Source organism: Pan troglodytes, chromosome 7 (assembly GCF_028858775.2).
Source record: "Pan troglodytes isolate AG18354 chromosome 7, NHGRI_mPanTro3-v2.0_pri, whole genome shotgun sequence".
Classification (NCBI taxonomy): Eukaryota; Metazoa; Chordata; class Mammalia; order Primates; family Hominidae; genus Pan; species Pan troglodytes.
Genome location: NC_072405.2, coordinates 138367938 through 138384391, shown reverse-complemented (window position 1 = coordinate 138384391; position 16454 = coordinate 138367938). Strand labels below are relative to the sequence as shown.

At 47.2% G+C, this 16454-nt stretch overlaps 1 protein-coding gene across 1 annotated transcript in view; it reads right to left on the bottom strand.

Annotated features, from left to right (window-relative positions):
• Positions 1–2382: 2382 nt before the first annotated feature.
• LOC742042 (collagen alpha-1(VII) chain-like) overlaps positions 2383–16454 on the bottom strand; it is a 307325-nt gene continuing 293253 nt past the window's right edge. Inside the window, exons 13-14 of the mRNA XM_063816125.1 lie at positions 7016–7152; positions 2383–2659 (exon numbers count right to left, since the gene is read on the bottom strand). The gene's annotated coding sequence lies outside the window, so the exon portion shown is untranslated. The remainder of the gene's footprint in view (positions 2660–7015; positions 7153–16454) is intronic.

The window sequence follows — 16454 nt, the reverse complement described above, 5'->3', positions numbered from 1 at the left end:
CTCAATTTGAATAATTGTACTTTGAGGATTTCTAGGGGAAGCACCCAGGGCAACCTTCTGACTGGGATCTTATGCTCACTCCAGATTGCAATGCATTCATTCAACAAAAATTGATTGCTCATGCAATGTGCTGAAGACGCTCTCAGAGACTGAGGACCCATAGTGAGCAACCTGGACACAAAGGGGCTTACACTGTGTCGGGGGAGGCTACCAAAAGAGAATCTCCCGTGGGAATTGGCTGCAGAGCTAAAGGTGTAGAACTTGGGAACCTAGTAATGACTGCGAGTTAAAGAACGGCTCTTCAAGGAGATGGCACTAGAGGTATGAAATGAAGGAGGAGAAAGAAATGTATTAATCTCCTGGGGCTGCCATAACAGAATATTATAAATTGGGGAGCTTAAAATAACAGAAAAGTATTTTTGCACAGCTCTGAAGACTAGCAGTCTGAAATCAAGGTGTCAGCAGGACTGTGCTCCCTCTGAAAGCTGTAGGGAAGAACCTTTCCTTGCCTCTTCCTAGTGTCTGGTGGTTGCCAGCAATCCTTGGTGCTCCTTGGCTTGTAGATGCATCATTCCCACCTTTACCTCCATCTTCTCAAGGCCTCCCCACTGTGTGTCTCTGTCCTCAGGACACCAGCCAGTGGATTAGGGGCCACCGTCATCCAGAGTGACCTTATTTGAACTTGATTGCATCTGCGAAGACCCTATTTCTATTATACATAAGGTCACATTCACAGGTTCTGGAAGTCCGAACTTCAGCATATCTTTTGGGAGACACAATTCAGCACACTGCAGGAAGCAACACAGGCAGGGTGAGCGTCTAACAAAGCCCTGAGCTCGGCAGCAGATGGAGGCTTCAGGAAGGAAGGAAGCCAGTGTGTCTGGAGCCCAGTGAGGAAAGGGGAAAGTGGGTGGCAGTCAGATCATACGGACCCAGGAGATGGTAAAGAGTAACAGGGGAATTCACCAGTTTTTAACTCTGAGATAGACACACTTTTTCCAGCTCATGCTGTTTGCCTCAAAGAGGTCAGCATCCCGGCACAGAGTTGTGGCCACCCAGCCTCTTCATAGTCTGATGCACCACACCTGTGACTGGCCTGCCACTCCGGAGCACCAGAGGTGAGGCAAAAATAGCTTATGGTGTTGACAGCTCTCTGCTCTGGGAAACCAGAGGCTAAAGGTGTCCCCTTTTACTGTACAGTTGCTGCCTGAGTGCATCCTGATGGGCAGCAGGGGAAACCAGAAAGGGCCCTTCTCTGAAAAAAAAAAAAAAAAAGGAAAACTTGGACATATATATGTATATCAAAAGGTTTGTGCTTGAAGTAAAGATTTGTTTTCTGTGCAGACTGTCTTTGGTATAAGGAAGTCCAATCATTTGTTTTACAAATACTTATGGAGTGCCTACCGTGTCACAGATACTTTTCTTGGAAAGAGATAAGACAAAAATCACTGCCTTCCTGAAGTTTATATTCCAGGGGAGTAAGAGAAACTAATAAATCAACTCAAACAATTAATTGTAGAACCCAATAGGAGACACCAAGAACAACGGAGGAAAATAAAACCAGCAAAGAGCATAGTGAGCTTCGTGGGATGTGGGGAAGTTTCAGTGTTAAATCTGGTGGCCAGGGAAGGCCTCATGGAAATGATGATACCCGAGCAAAGACTGAGAAGGGATGAGGAAGTGGACAAATAGGCTAGAGAGGACACAGCAGGTGCAGAGAACCTGAGGCAGAAGTATGCCTGGAGGGTCTGAGTTATGACAAAGGGGCCAGGATGCCAGGGCGAAATGAGATGGAAAGGACGAGGACGTGATCAGAGACATCACAGGGCTGCATCCCACGGGCCTCGCAGGCCACAGTGAGGCCTGTGGCTTTTACTCAAAATTAGATGGAACCCTTTGAGGGTTTTGAAGCAAATGGGCTCATGAGCTCTGGCTGCTCTTTCAAAGGATCACCCTGGCTGCTGTTTTGAAGACAGACTGAGAGGCAAAGGCACAAGCTGGGAGACCAGCCCAGGGGCTGTTGCAAAAATTCCAGGCAGGAATGAGGGTGGCTTCGACCAAGAAGTGAGAGGAGGTCATAGTCTGGATACATTTGACAGATAGACTGGATAGATAGCATAACTGCCCAAGAGATTCTTCCTGCCCACTGCATCCATGCACCATCGTCAGCAGTGTCCCGCTGGTAGAGATGGTGCCAGAGTCAGCCCCCATCTCTCTGCCAGGAGAACTAGGCAGCCGTTTGAGCTGGCCTCCAGGCCTGTTGCCAGCGGGGGGCTACCGAATCATACACAGGTAGCCACCAGCACAATCCCACATGAGACCCCAAATTTGTTACTGCCCAAGGGGTTATTCCTGCCCACTGCATAAAGAAAGACCACGGCATTGTAGTAGAAAAAGAATTTACTAGACACGAGGCCAGCCACGCCACGTGGGCGATGGAGTTCATACTCATCTTATTCAAAGCTCATAGGTTAGGGATTTTTCAAAGGCAGTTTGGGGGAAGGGGTGGGGGTGGACAGGTAACAGGTGCTTGCTGCTGAGTGGTTGGGGCAGAGATGAAATCGTAATGGGTTGAAGCTGTCCTCCTGTTGGGCTGAATTGCTTCTGGGTGGAGCCATCAGGTTCAGGTGGAGTCATGGGTGTCAGACATGCAAAAAACCTGGAAAGATATTTCAAAAGGCCAATCTATAATAGTAGTGTTATTCACAGGAGTAATTGGGAAAGTTGTATATCTTATAACCTCCGGAATAATGTCTGCAGCTTAGTAGGATTCAGGCTCTTCTCCTCTCCGCACCCTGATGGCCCCCTAACAGCTTTACAAAAGTGGTTGAGTTTTGGGCAAGGCCTATTATCATTTAAACTGTAGCCTAAATGTCTTCCAAAGTTAGCTTGACCCAATAGCCCAGGAATAATTAAGAGAAAGGCAAGATGGAGGTTGGGTTGGCTTAGCTTACTGTTATAATTTTCTCATTGACACACCTTTTGCAAAGGTGGTTTCAATAGGATGGATGAGAGAGGGGATGAGCAACTGAAGTTCCTCATCTAAACCAAATCCTTCCCCATCTCAAGGCCTTTGTCAGAACATCTTTCCCATCCTCCCTGCAGCAGGTTCCTTTAAGTCTGGGCTTGACTGTCACCTCCCCAGAGAGGGCTTTGCTGGACCGCAGCTCAAGTGTGCTCCCCCTGTAATTCTCATTCCCGTCCATGTGGATGTTGTACTTAAACACAAGTTAGTGGCCTGCTTAGGTTTTGTCTATTGCCTTGATTTGAGTCTGTGCCCCACACTGGATGCATCGATCTCCAGGAGAGCAGAGAACTGGTTTCTCTTGTGCAGTGCTACATCCAAGAACCAAGCTCAGGGCCACTCAGAGGAGGTGCCCACATGATATTTAAATGAGTGCATATTTACATAAAGATATAAAATATCTAACAAGGCATTTGTTTCGGGAAGGAGGGAAGGAAGGGAGGGAGGGAGGAAAGAAGGAAGGAAGGAAGGAAGGAAGGAAGGAAGGAAGGAAGGAAGGAAGGAAGGAAGGGAGGGATGGAGGGAGGAAGGTTGGGAGGGAGGGAGGGAAGGAGAATTTATGGAATTTGCAGACTCAGCATTTAAACCCAGGTTTGCTTACCCAAATCTCACTCACTTTCTACTTCCCTCCTCCACCCCATACAGCCATCAATCAATGAACAAACCCACCCTGCGGCTGGCTGGGGAACCTGAGGGCTTAAGACACTTATAACGTAACTGAAGATGCTAAACTAAGATGCACATAACACAACAGTGACCATGATAAAAAAAAAAATTCGTTAGCAAAGTTTGTTGTAGAAGACTATTGAATTATAAGGAAAGATGTTTATGATACAGTTTTAAAAGGACGTTTTAGAAAACAGCATGTAGAATATAATCTCCTTCCTAAAAATATATATATGTACATAGAAACTGTACTGGAAGATTTTACATCAAAATGTGAGCTGGGTATATTTGACTGGGGTGATTACTGGTATTAATTTGGCTATTTTGTTTATTTAAATTTTCTATCATGATTTGGCATCACTCTCAGAGCAATATAAAAGTAATTAAAATTATATTTCTGCATACATATAAGTCTATAATAAGCTGCAAGGTCAGTAGTGATTCCCATAGAAGGGGCAGGCCAGTGGTCAGGCAAGGCTTCCAGAAGGAGGGAAGGCATGGACTGAGGTGGAGCACGCAGGCGAGAGGACATTTCCCGCTGCCGTTTTCCCACAGTGACGCTGGGTGGTGGCCCCAGGCTCCTCTGGGGTGTTCTGCCTCTTCAGGCCTCTGAGGGAGAAATGCAACTTGTCGGCGGGGCCCCTGAGAGGACCCTCCTGCCTGGCTTTGACCTAGAGGTCTCTTGGCCTCCACTGCCTTCATTCCAAAGCACTCCTGAAAGCATCCTTCCATGGAAGACCCAGGAGAAGCTCACAATTCCATATCAGCTAGGGATGTGTGATCACGTGACCCGCATGTCACCATATGCAATGACGCGGAGAACAGGAGTCAGAGTGAGAAGGCCTGGGTGGGAGGCCCACTCTCCACTGCTTAGCTAGGCGACCCCGGGGGAGTCACTTCATCTCGGAGTATTAATTGTCTGTAAAATGGGGTAATGAACCTCTCACAGGGCTGTAGTAAGGGCAAAGGAAGATAACTTTCATGAAATTAATGGGAAAAATCCAGAAAAGCTGCTTTCTAGACAGTAACTCACTCACAAATGTTAGCAAGCAATGATCCCATGGAAATTCAGTGCAGGACTCACTCTTGCTGGTAACAGAGAAGGAGGGCACAAAAGTCCCTGTCCACAGGGGCCAGGATCCCTGGGGGTCCCGAGGCCTGGGCAGAAGGCACTAGGGTGCACTAACAGGAACTTAGGTGCTGCCAGCTTGCTCAGCATGGAGGAAACCTCTGCAGAGGAGGGGTGGACTGATGAAGGGGAGCAGCAGAAGACAATTTCACACCGAGTGCTTACAAAGTGCCAGGAACCATATTATCTCTAATATAAGACACGCTGCCAGGTAGTTATCATCTTCATCATTTTAAAAACAAGTAAAGTGAGGCACAGAATGTTATGTAACCTGTGCAAGGTCACACAACCAGAACATGGCCTCTCTACCTTCACTCTACATGTACTAATCTCCATCCCCAGGGCCGAGAGGCCGCAACCGGATGGTGAGGTTTAGTCTTAGCCCTGATGGTGGGGTGGGGAGGGGACAAGGGTGACTTGAAAAGCTCTCTGTTCCCTTTGGCAGCTGTCTTTCCATTCGCACCCCCTCCTGCACCCCTCTGCCAGGCCTGTTGATCACAGAGGCACCATCCCATCTGCTCCGCCTAGAAGTTCAGAATCTCCCGAGATTTCTGAAGCCTCCAGCACTGTTCTTTGTGACACTCTAAACACAGCAGCTTCTCCTCCTGGGGATGACAGAGGGTCAGCCAGAGCCCTGGGCCTCTGTTCCCAACCCCTGAGCCCAGCCCTGTTCCCAAGGCTGCACACTACAATTCCAGCCGCAAGGACATGGTGGGGCGGGGGGAAGGCAGAGAGTAGAGGGGACACAGGAACTGCCCCTAGGAAGGGAGGCCCCGAGGTCCAGAGAGGGGAACAACTTCAGGCCTGGCTCATGGAGATGATTCCAGCCTCAGAGAGAGCAGGATCAAGCAGAGTTCCAGGTGCCGGGTAGGGCAGAAAAGGAGGGTGGTCCCAGAGCCTCGTCTAAGTCCCTGCAGGAAATCTCTGAGTAGGAGCTGGCTGGGGGCAGGCTGGGGTGCAAAATGCCTGTCCACTGGCTGTGGGGCAGGAGAGGTCAGAAATTAAAAGGGGAGTTCTTGTCTGAAGCTCATCCCTACGCTGATGGCCCAGAGTGCAGCTAGGAAGTATGAACTCTGAAGCTGGACTGCCTGGGTTTGAACCCTGGCTCTGTTACTTAATAGATTCTCAGGTAAACGAGTTAAACCTCTCCATGCCTTAGTTTCTCCATGTTTACAAGGAATGATAATCACACCTGCCTCAGTGTTGATAAGAGAAAGGAAATGAGTCTGTGTGGTTGAAATTTTCACAGGGAGCCTGGGGTGCGGTGAGCACTGCCTAATCCTGCGACTGGCACACTTTTTCTGTAAAGGGCCAGAGGGTCAATATTTTAGGCTTTGCTAGCCAGATGGTCTCTGCTGAATATTCTTTTTGTATTCTTCAACCCTTTAGTGACATAAAAATTATTCTTAACTCAGAGTTCTTACAAGCACAGAACACTCACCAGATTTAGCCCAAAGGCTTAGTTTTTGTTTGTTTGTTTGTTTGTTTTGAGAAGGAGTCTCACTCTGTCGCCCAGGCTGGAGTTCAGTGGTGCTATCTCAGCTCCCTGCAACCTCCACCTCCTAGGTTCAAGCGATTCTCCTGCCTCAGCCTTCCAAGCAGGTGGGATTACAGATGTGCGCTACCATGCCTGGATAATTTTTGTATTTTTAGTAGAGATGGGGTTTCGCCATGTTGGCCAGGCTGGTCTCGAACTTCTGACCTCAAGTGATCCACCCGCCTTGGCCTCCCAAAGTTCTGGGATTACAGGTGTGAGCCACTGTGCCCAGCAAAGGCTACAGTTTAAGGACCCCTGATCTAGACTAAAGGTAACCCTAGAGTTGTAGGTGTGGTTAGGGGCAGGCATTTGGCTGGTTTCAGTTGGAAGCAGTTTCTAGGCCAGCCTGGGGAGGCAGAGGAAACATGGCAAGACTGGGGGCCTGGGTGGGGTGGAGCACAGCCTGCTGTGAGCTCTCATGCTGAGCCCTGGGCCCATCTGCTGCCATCATTCCCATCACAGTTTAAGAAGCACCTGAGGCTGGAGCCTCTGAGGACAATGACAATGGACTGTGTGTCATTCAGAAGGGATGACCCACCATACATCCTCTAATAAACATTTACAAGTTGTTTACTATATGCTAAGCACTGGCCTAAGCCATGAACAAGGCAAAGGGGCCTGGGCTCGACCCCTGGAGGTCTCAGCTGGCAGGTCGCACCTTTGACAGCCCCAAGCTGGGTCTTCATCCTGAGTCTCAAGATGCAGTAGCCTCAGTGAACTCCTCAGCCTCCAAGCGTTCCTGGGGTGATCCTCTTGGTGGGGCTTGTGAATCTGGGAGCCCGTTATTCTGTCCTTCTGGAGAGAAAGAGAAAAAAAAAAAAAGATCCACTGAGTATAAAATGGTAGCAGGACAGTGGCCCACTCGCATTGCTCAGCTGGTACAGGGGACAGGGCCCCCTTCAAATGAGGACGTCAGAGCATTTGACACATGTCCACTCATTCCAGAAAGCTCTCCTTCACCATTCTAGATACCAAGGCCTCGAGAGGCTCCTAACTGTGGGCCCTGCCCATCAAAGAGAGTGACAACATATAGTGAACATTGCCATTTTACAGATTGGAAAACTGAGTTTGAATAAAGCTAACTAAGGTGTCTAAGATCATGCCATTCACCATGATGGAAAAGTAAATCAGAATCTTATGTATCCTGTGCCCCACAAACACAGTGGACTCCTTCCTGTAACCCATCAACATTCTATTCTATAATATTTCAAAGCACAGTTGTACCTGGTTGGTTATCTTTTTTTTATTTTGACTCATGTCCTCTGTGCTCTGAGCCTACTTGTTGCAGGACCCATGGTTAATCCCTAATGAATATACCAGCAATTGACAGGTGGGTTGAGTTTCTTTTTACAAAGAAATGAAAGTAACACCATCTTACATATCAGATCTGGAGGGCACAGAGAAGCCAGCTCTGACCATGCCGAAAGAGCGTGGCGGAATTGGAGTGGAAAAGAAAAGTCTCCATAAGTATCTTAGAAAGGGCATCGAGAATGCGTACCTCAAGCTGGTTCCTTGTTTTCAACTTGCGGCTGACCGCAACACTAACAAACAAGGGAAAATGAAATCCGTGATCATCCTCAGACAGGGTCACCCTGACATTCAGAGCAGAAACCACAAAGTTTTGCTGTAAAGAGCCAGACAATATATATTTTAGGCTCGGCAGGACACAGGTCTGTCTCACGATTCCACTCCCCTACTATAGCAGGAAAACAGTCACAGACAATATGTAAAGAAATGGGCATAGCTATGTTCCAATAAAACTTTATTTACAAAAACAGGCTGTGGGCCACAGTGTGCCAATTCCTGGTTGAGTACAGACAATGGCAATGTGACCACTTAGTGAGATTCTATCGTGTGCCAGGAACTCTACATCTTTTAATCACCTTTCTAAGGCAGGTGTTTGCCGAGTGCTCACCCCCAGCCAGGCACTGTTCTAGAAGCTGGGCTTCAGTGCAGAAAAAGACAAAACCCTGCTCCCTCAAGCTTACATGGTGGAGAACCCTTCCAACACCCCACCCTCACCCCAAGAAAAAGCATCACCCCCACTTTTCAGAAAAAGCAAAAGGTACGAATCCTAGAACTTGTGAGGGGCACAGCTGGGATTCCAGCCCAGATTCCAAATCTCGGTTCTTTTCAGGATGCCATACCATCTCTCAAAGCAGAATCAGGACCCTCAATTTCAGCCCAGAGGCTGCATCTCATCTTAAGCCAAGCCAAACTGCAGCTGCAATCTCCTATGCAACAGCAGCCCAAGTTTTAAAACGCCCAAAGCAAGAAAAGATGCAGTGGACGCTGTCCAGCCTCTGATAAACCTAATAGAAGTTGCTCTCCGGGGCTGGCCATGCAGGGCTGGCCCCATCCACATCTGGAACCACGAGATGCAAAAGACGCAATGGATTTAAACTCTGCCTGTCCACCAACAGTCCCATAGACTGAGAGGTCTGGGGAGGCTCTGGAGCAGGAAGGTGGAGATGACAAACACAGCTCTGCTGTTTTGAGGCCTGGTATGGGCATGGCACTGGTTCAGAGTCTCCCTGTCATCCTTTTTCTATGGTTTTCATGGCTTGGACCCTGAAATAAAAGAGCCCTCTGTGAAAGGGAATGAAGACAGGGAGGAATAGAGAGTAGAAGGAAAAACTTTTCTTGAGTGCCCACTTGATATCAAGCACTTTAATATTTTACCCACACACGATGGGTAGGTATTCATCATTGCTCCTGTTTCACAGACCAAGGATCAGCATAAAATTTTTTTGTAATGGGCCAAGTAGTAAATATTTTGGTTTTCTGGGCCATCCCATCTCTGTTGAGACTACTCAACTGTGCCATCATTGAGTGAAAGCTCTGCACACACCAACTATAGCTTATGTAGACAATACATAAATGAACAAGCATAGTTGTGTGCCAATAAAACTTTATTTACAAGTGCTAATGATAGAATTTCCTATAATTTTCATGCTATAAAATTACATTTCTTGTGATTTTTTATTTAAACATCTAAAAATGTAAATGTTTATATTTGCATTTAATTTACATTTACATTTAAAAATGTAACATTTTCTATGTAAAAATCATTTAAAAATGTAGCAAACATCCTTAATGTGCAAGCTGTACAAAAACAGGCTGTGGACTGGATTTAACTTGCGGATCATAGTTTGCTGACCCCTGTTTTAGAAGAATTCACAGCTGTCATTTAGGTGACCTGGCAACCTGATGCAGAGCCTGGGTTTGCAGGTGCATATGCCATGCTGCTGACGTGGCATTAAGAGGGGTGGTGAGGACTGTAGCAAAAACCTATCCATTTTGACAGCTTCAAGTAGAACAGTAAAGGCCTTTATCCATTCAATCATTCAATCACTTATTCATTGGTTCCTTAAAATGTGCAGAGCTGGCACGGCACGGTGGGTCACGCCTGTAATCCCAGCACTTTGGGAAGCTGAGGCGGGCAGATCACGAGGTCAGGAGTTTGAGACCACCCTGGCCAATATGGTGAAACCCTGTCTCTACTAAAAATACAAAAATTAACTGGGCGTGGTGGCGCGCACCTGTAATCCCAGCTACTCAGGAGGCTGAGGCAGAGGAATCGCTTGAACCTGGGAGGCGGAGGTTGCAGTGAGCCGAGACTGTGCCATAGCACTCCAGCCTGGGTGACAGGGCTAGACTCTGTCTCAAAAAAAGAAAAAAATGTGCAGAGCCCTGAGGGAGGTGACAGTCATGCCAAAGGCCTCTTTCAAGCCGTATAGCAACTCTTTTTATTTTTTATTTTTTAAGACAAAGTCTTGCTCTTGTCCCCCAGGCTGGAGGGCAACGGCACAATCTCAGCTCACTGCAACCTCCGCCTCCCAGGTTCAAGAGATTCTCCTGCCTCAGCCTCCTAAGTAGCTGGGATTACAGGCAGCTGCCACCAAGCCTGGCTAATTTTTTATTTTTAGTATTGACAGGGTTTCACCATGTTTGCCAGGCTGGTCTCGAACTCCTGACCTCAGGTGATCCGCCCACCTTGGCCTCCCAAAGTGCTGGGATTATCGGCGTGAGCCACTGCGCCTGGCCAAGCCTTACAGCAACTCTTAAGAGGGTTGGTTATTTACAATGCTTATCCCCATTTTACTGATGAGAAAACAGAAGTGGGGAGAGAAGCCCAAGCTCTTTCCGTGATCCAAGCTGCTTAGTCATTGTGAGGATAGAATCTTTTCCTTAAGGAACATGGCAGCAAATAACCAAAATAGAAATAAAAAAATATGAAAAGATCAAAAAAGAAAGACAGATCTTAAAGTTGCATATATATATTATTCCAGATGCGACAGTCAGAAAAGCTTGGTGGAAGAGGCATCTGGGCAGGATGGGAGAGGGCAGCATTTCAGCCACAGGAGGTGGGGGCACCGTGGGCAGCAAGAAGCAGAAAGAACAGAAAGAATAAAGCCCCAGAGAGCGGGATGGAAGACTGAATAGATGGCAGGAGATCTGGCGGTGCAAAAGTTATTAGGTTGGTGCAAAAGTAATTGCAGTTTTTGCCATTACCTTTAATGGCAAAAACTGCAATTACTTTTGCACCAACCTAATAGTATGGACACTGGGAGGTGGGCTGGATCAGTCAGAGGAAGGCCTGAGGCCCCTGCCCAGGGGAGGGGAAGGGAAGAGCTTCAGGGAGCTGGGGACACCTGAGCCATCTGTCTGACGTGACAATTAAGCAAAGGTTGGTGTGTTGGTAGTACAGGACTAGGGAGTTTCAGAAGGTGCTGGAAGGGGAGATGGAAAAGGAGATAGAGAAAGATAAATGGGAAACAGCAGGGGGGCTGGCTGACAGCAGGAAATTCTGAGCCTAAGGGTTCTTTGCAGCTTCCCAGCCCCTGCACTGGGAGGGTCAGCTGGGCCCGCCAGGTGGGATGGAGAGGTAGGTGTCACCACCAGGCCCAAAGCTTGCACACGGCCCAGGGGAGAAGGGGAGAGCTCAGTCCAGTTGTTGACCTGTTAGGCTTCAGCTTTCTCAAACTCCTCTCATATTCCCACCCTCACAATCTTATGAGGACATCTCTCAGCAACCCCACAGGACAATGGGGACACTGAGACCCATATGCCACAAAGCCTGGAATGGAGACATACCCTGAGTTTTCCTATGACTGCTAATGATGCCAGCTGACACCTGTGGGGTGCTTATGATGTGCCAGGCACTGGGCTAAGCTTTTACCATCCTCACAACTTTACAAAAATTTATTACATATTATAAATGTATATATATATACATGAAATACTGTATATTATCCTGATAAGTAACTTTAAAGGTAGAGCACTTGTTCTGTCCCACACTGAGTATGCAGCCAGGATTGAACCCAGCTGTTTTCTTTGTCACCTTACCGCTCTTTCATGTATCCCTCTAGAGTCTAAGCAGCACTTCTGGAGAACAGAGAGTTATCACGAATGAAGAAGAAAGGAAAAGCAGCTGTCTTGGGGACACTGGAGCCCCATTATCTCCCCAGATGAGAATGTAAAGGACATGTTGGGGGAGGGGCGGGTGAGCCAGGGTGCTGTGTGATGTGGGCGCTGGAGGATGATTCTGAATAAAGGTCAGGCTTCTCCAGCATGAGAAAGCCAGCTGGAGAGGAGTGATTCCCTCACCCGGAGCAGTGCAGGCTTAGCCGACAGCTGGGACGAGTACCGGACTTGGCCTGGAGTGCAGGTTGTATAATCACCTCAGCCCTGCCGGTCACTGCAGAGCACCAGGGCAACCTTGGGACAGGAGAAACAAACTCATGAACGCCTGCCAGGCCAGGACAGTCCGAGGAGTAAACAGAGGAGTGATCGCCCCCAGGGACCTAACACTCCTCCCTGTCCTGCTGGGCTAAAAATAATCACAGTAACTAACATTTACGGAGCACTCACATGCTAGGCACGTGTGCTCAGAGCTTTAGATACATTCTCCCTTTAATCCCCCAGGAAAGTCTGTGGGAAAGGTGAAAAAATTATTCCCATTTTACAGAGGAGGATCAGGAACTGACCTGGGATCATCAAGCTATTTAAATAGAGGAGCTGGACTCGAAACCTGGCAACCTGACTCCACAAGCTGCACCCACGACCTCCATGCCGCAAGAAGGCCGCTGGGCATGTGGCAATAGAAAAAAAAATATTTAGGAGCCTAGATTATGTGGAATCAGATCTTAGCTCCACTGCTGCTCACTGGATGATCTTGGATTAACTATGCTCAGCAACTGTTGTCTCAGTGGTATAGTGGGGACCCCAGGTCCTAGGGTGGTAATGAGCATGGGGGGTGACATTAATGAGCAAAGTGTCTGCCAGTAGTTCCTTCATAACTAGTGTCTGATCTCATGGGACCCACAGCCCCTGCCACCTCCCAGAATATGACCTGGGTCCTCCCTGAACCTCTGACTTCTCCTCAGCCCCCCGTCCTCCTGGGCTGCACTCTCTGTTTGGTGAACTCCCAAAGAGGATTCCAAAGCCTAACAAGCGACAAAAGGCTCCCTAAGAAACACGTTCTCTGAGGACTTAGCCCCCCATCAAAGTCAGCCTTTAACTTTTCTCTTCCCTCCATTGCCAATTCATTATACTCCATCCATGGAACAATAAGGGAAATGTAAAAGGTGGGCAATTCAACTGCATCAATATGTCTGCTTTCTGGAAGTTTGGGCACGCAGTCTTTTGAGAAAAGAAACAGAAACCATAAGCTCACCAAAGGCAGGTAAAGACAGTCTTCTGTGGAGTTACCCAAACCTATTTGAAAGTAAAAACTCCAGTCAGGCCCTCCTTGGAGGTAACGAATTCCATAAATACAGAAAACTGCTGGCCCTGGGAAAGACTTTTTTCTTTCTCTGCAAAGTATCTCCCCACTACTCCATAAACATTCAGGTCCCCGTCCCATAGATTGAGTGAGGTAGAGGGGAAGGCCTATGCATAGAACTGAATTCAACACAATTGGTTTTCTTTGCAATCCTTTGAAATAAAATCTGAGGATTTTGTTATATGCATTTTAAAAGCATTATTCTGAAAAGATGTCCATAGCTTCTCTAGTTTGCCAAAAGGGTTAATGGTACAAAAAACATTCCAAGCATTCCTGATCCTAGTGGGTGAGGCCCTAGCGAACTCACATGTTCCTTACTCTTCATGAAATCATTCTCTAACGGTTTCTAATAGGCTGATAGATAGGATCCTGTTGTTTTCCCCTTTCAGCTTCCCTGTGGAAATCCTCCTGGTTTGTCTGCAAATATGTGTAACAGAGAAAGAGAGAGGGAGAAACAAAGAAAGAATGATTTTCTTCTAATCTCAACATACTTTTCCAATTATGACCACCCCCGACCCTGCTATGCGTAATTGTGTGTTTAATTATCTGTACGCCCTCATGGCCTGCAAATTCCAGAAGGGCAGGGGCAATGTTGAATCCTTGCATCCCAGTTATAGACTGAACATTTGTGTCCTCCCAAAATTCATATGCTGAAATTCTAACCTCCAGGGTAATGGTATTGGGAGGTGGGGCCTTTTGGGGGTGATGGTCATGACAGTGGAGCCCTCCTCATGATTGGGATTAGTACAATTATTGGGGGGTGATGGTCATGACGGTGGACCCCACATGACTGAGATTAGTACCATTATATAAGCGACCTCAGAGAGCTCTCCTGCCGCTTCCTTCACATTAGGACACTGCAAAAAAGCAATCATTTATGAACGAGGAACCGGGCCTTCACCAGACACAGAATCTGTCAGCACCTTGATCTTGGACTTCCAAACCTCTAGAACTATGAGAAGTAAACTTAGTCTTACAGTATTCTGTTGTAGCAGCCAAAATGGACTAAGACAGTAGGTCTCTGATCAGATCAGTTTTGGCTGTGCTTGAGATGAGAAGGGGTCTTACCACACATAACTTCTCTCATTTCCATGGGTAAATTTCCCTCCCTCCAGCAAATGTCAAGATATTTTCCCCTGGCCTCAGTGATCTGTTTAGAGTTCTTGGCCTTTTCTTCTTATTTGGGCCACATGGAGGACAAGTTGGCACAGCACCTGCCTCCTGGGGTCAGGGCCTGGCAGTGCCTTCTCACCCACATGGACTTTTCCCCTCTCTCCTCCTCTGAGCTCACTGCAGAGTGAAGACTACATTCTCTCCCGAAACCGCTGGTCTACACAACTAGCAAAATAGCCTCTTGCTTGTGGGTGTATCTGGTAATCATGGCAATAAATGAAAGAACGAGTTTTTCTTGAACAGTGAGTCTATACCAGCTGAGTACTGGACCTTTCACAGTTGATATTTATGGAACACTCCATCCCCAAACTGCAGAGGACGCATTCTTTCCAGGTGCACATGCAACATTCGTCACAGGACACTGAGCCATAAAATAACCTCAACCACTTTCAAAGGACTGAAGTCGTGCACAGCATCTACTCTGAGGACAATGGAAAGAAACTAGAAGTTAACAATAGTAAGTAGGTAGACAATCCCCGAATACCTACTTAAATGGGGAACCTCGCTCAGTGCTTGGCACAAAGTAGGCTTTCAATAATATTACCTCCATCCCCCAACCCCTGCCCCAACATCTTTCTCCACCTCAGGTATGACCAACCCCTCTGCTGCTGCTGAAAGTGAAGGTAAACCAGCAGCCAAGGACATTGCTGAAGCCCTGAGTGTGTCTTTCACTGGCAAGTCTGCACCACGAGCTGGGACCATGAATTAACCTTGGCCCCTGCGCTGAGCCCATGGGCTTCCACCAGATCCATGATTAGACAGGAAGACCTCCACCATTCTGCCAAACAAGGCACCTGCCTTGCTGAGGGGGCTGCCCAGGTGTGGGGTGAGGCTTGATTTAGTAATGGATCTTGTTCTGCTTACTCAAAATATTTTCTGGCAAATAAAATCAAACTTGTTTTGTTTGGGGAATTTAACTGTTGTGTCTTGAGGGAAAAAAAAACAAGTAGCGGCTGGGCACGGTGGCTTACACCTGTAATCCCAGCACTTTAGGAGGCCGAGGTGGGCAGATCACTTGAGGTCAGGAGTTTGAGACCAGCCTGGACAACATGGTGAAACCCCATCTCTGCTAAAAACACAAAAAAATAGCCGGGCGTGGTGGCACGTGTCTGCAATCCCAGCTACTCGGGAAGCTGAGGCAGGAGAATGCTTGAACCTGGGAGGTGGAAGGTGGAGGTTGCAGTGAGCCGACATTGCTCCACTGCACTACAGCCTGGGAGACAGAACGAGACTCCATCTCAAAAAAAAAAAAAAAGTAGCACATCAGGAATGTCAGCAGAGTTAGAGGGTTTCCATGATTGCAACAACACAGAAAACCAGCAAAAACCTTGGTGAGCCAATCATTCAAAGTAAATAGGAGGCATAGCCCTGGCATTCTTTGGGTTGGAAAACGATGTGGGCCCTTAGTTATGCTTAAGAGTTTGCTTGAGCTTTTCAAGGCCAATAATGGGAGTGATCCATGTTTTTGATTCATTAACTAAAAGGGCAGTTGTGGTGTTAATAATCTGCCACGCATAACAGCCTGGTGGAGGGACACATTATTGCCAGATGCCTGAAATGTGTAAACAACCACAGTTTACAGAGACAAAGCTGGCTGCAGCATCATTTTCCTGCAAACTAGGATAATGTCACCTAGGCACAAATGAGTGGAAAATTAAGATCTGAATTAAAACACATCTAAAGAGACTGATACATGACAAAACATCCTTGGCAATCAGTTCATGGAGGCTCTCACTGGGATTCCATAGAAGGAAGGGAGTTTAAAAAGGTACGATTACAGCCCAGTTTTGTCACATCTGAGCTGTGGAACCATGGGCAAGAGGTTTCACCTCAGTTTCCTCATCTGTGAAAAAGGGGTGGTAGTGAAAGAACCTACCTCAGAGGGCTATTGAAGACTGAGATAATGCACAAAGATGCTCCACAATTGCCAATCACATAACAGTAAACAATATTGGTCACTGATCGTGCAACCTAAGCAAAGACGCTGCATTACGACAATTCTGGGAAGTAGATAAGAAAATTAAAGCTCAGGAAAGCTAAGACATTTGTCCAAGGACATAGCTGTAAATCATAGAGCCAAACTCAGTCTAACTCTAGAACCTCAAGAAACTTCCAGTCCAATAGGAGTAATCAACAG